The 1,713-nt window shown below is 32.7% G+C and overlaps 1 long non-coding RNA gene across 1 annotated transcript; it reads right to left on the bottom strand.

The window, feature by feature from the left end:
- Positions 1-1,197: 1,197 nt before the first annotated feature.
- LOC116341516 lies at positions 1,198-1,684 on the bottom strand. Its single transcript, XR_004201176.1, has 2 exons — positions 1,555-1,684; positions 1,198-1,494 (listed from the first exon to the last, which is right to left on the bottom strand). It is a non-coding gene; the product is annotated as an uncharacterized LOC116341516 (long non-coding RNA).
- Between the last annotated feature and the right edge of the window lie 29 nt (positions 1,685-1,713).

The following is a 1,713-nucleotide window of genomic DNA, read 5'->3' as shown; positions in this document are numbered from 1 at the left end:
ACTTTTCTCAATTGAACAACAACAGAGTGAAGATCGAATCGTAGTGATCGCTGAATTTGATTTTTCAAAGATTCCTTCGATTCGATTCATGCGCATTGATAATGACTCTCTATCAAAATTGTGCATTGAGAAAACTGCACACATGAGCGGTGACTGATAACCATTTTACTCACATGTTAAGTTTTATAGTGAACACGGACTCAATACTTACGTTATGATCACCACGTAAATTACGACCTTTTCAGATTGGGTTGAGATTAAAATTGTCTTCCTTTTACTCTCTCTCTCTCTCTCTCTCTCTCTCTCTCTCTCTCTCTCTTTCTCTGTCTCTTTATCAGAAAATAGTTTTTAAAAAAATGACACGATTTTTGTATTTAGAGCATACAAGGAAGTACGACGAAAAACAAAAGTTAAGAAACAGGGAAAATCCAAGCCGTATGAATGAATAACAGATTCTTTCCAATGTCATTTCGCCAAAATAGTTGTTTACGATGTTTTGCAATGTTCCAAATCATTTCAATACACTTTTTCTGTTATATAACTTCGATTGAAAGTCTTTTGTCTTATTCGAGGATCGAAGTATAACCATTTCAAATATGGATCGTACTGTCTTCACCTGGAAATTAACACAATTCTTCAATTAACAAGTAAAATCCAATCATGTGTAAAACGTGATCCATAGCAAAAAGCGACGATTCTATTAGATCGTTTCAATACAAATTATTGTTTCTCTCATTTAACATCCTGAAAGTATGTAATTCGTTCGATTTTTGCACTTTGTGTGCTTTTATCAACTTGCAAAGCACTATTGTTTGATTGTGTTGTGCACGGCTGCTTCTACAGACGTCTTTGATTGTATAACAAGGCGAAGAACTGTTTCTATAAGAACATTGCCGTAGTTTATGATTTACAGCTTTGTTTATGATTTAAACCATTTACCTCAATTTCAAGAGACTCTTATGTATATAGAAAGATTAAAAATACTTTTGAATTTTTTGGAGCCAAAACTCGAAAATTTTGTATAGAGGATTATGTTTGTTTGAAATTTCTTCAAAATTTGTGAGATCATGTATCTTGGTGAGAAAATAAGATTCACAAGTTTTCCCGGGGATCTGAGGTGCGCAGAAAAGTAATATACGATGGAAACATAAAAAAACTGGATTCCTTTCAATTTAATCAATAAAACAAATACACAAATTTGAAACTATGACATTGAATTAATTTATTTTAGATTTTGGCTTTTGAATTGGGAAATTTGAAATAAAATTGTGAAGATTTCGAATTAAAATTGCGTTTGAGGGTCCAATTAGCATTTAGGACAGTTGACCAGTTGACTCTATCCCATTTGACTTTCAGCCTTCCGCAATAAATCGATGATTTTAATGTGGTCTTCATTTATACTTTCAATAATATCGAGTGCAGTGTGATCATCTTTGTTTCTCAGTTTTACATCTGCGCCATTGTTAATCAGGATTTCCACCACTTTCACTTTACCTACGAAGCAAATTTCATGAATATTCATTTCAAAAGACCAAATAGTTGATGGGAACAAACCTTCTTTAACTGCATAGTGTAAACATGTATGTTTATCTTCGTCCTGGGCATTGACCTTTGCACCATTATCAAGTAAAAGCTGTACAACTTCTTCGTCACCTAAAAATCAATTCAATTTTTGATTTTACGATTTCTTTTTGTACTGTAAAGTGTTTGCTA

The sequence above is a fragment of the Contarinia nasturtii genome, unplaced genomic scaffold, assembly GCF_009176525.2.
Source record: "Contarinia nasturtii isolate CC-2019 unplaced genomic scaffold, AAFC_CNas_1.1 Cnas_scaffold_737, whole genome shotgun sequence".
Lineage (NCBI taxonomy): Eukaryota > Metazoa > Arthropoda > Insecta > Diptera > Cecidomyiidae > Contarinia > Contarinia nasturtii.
This window is presented reverse-complemented; position numbering and strand designations above follow the sequence as displayed.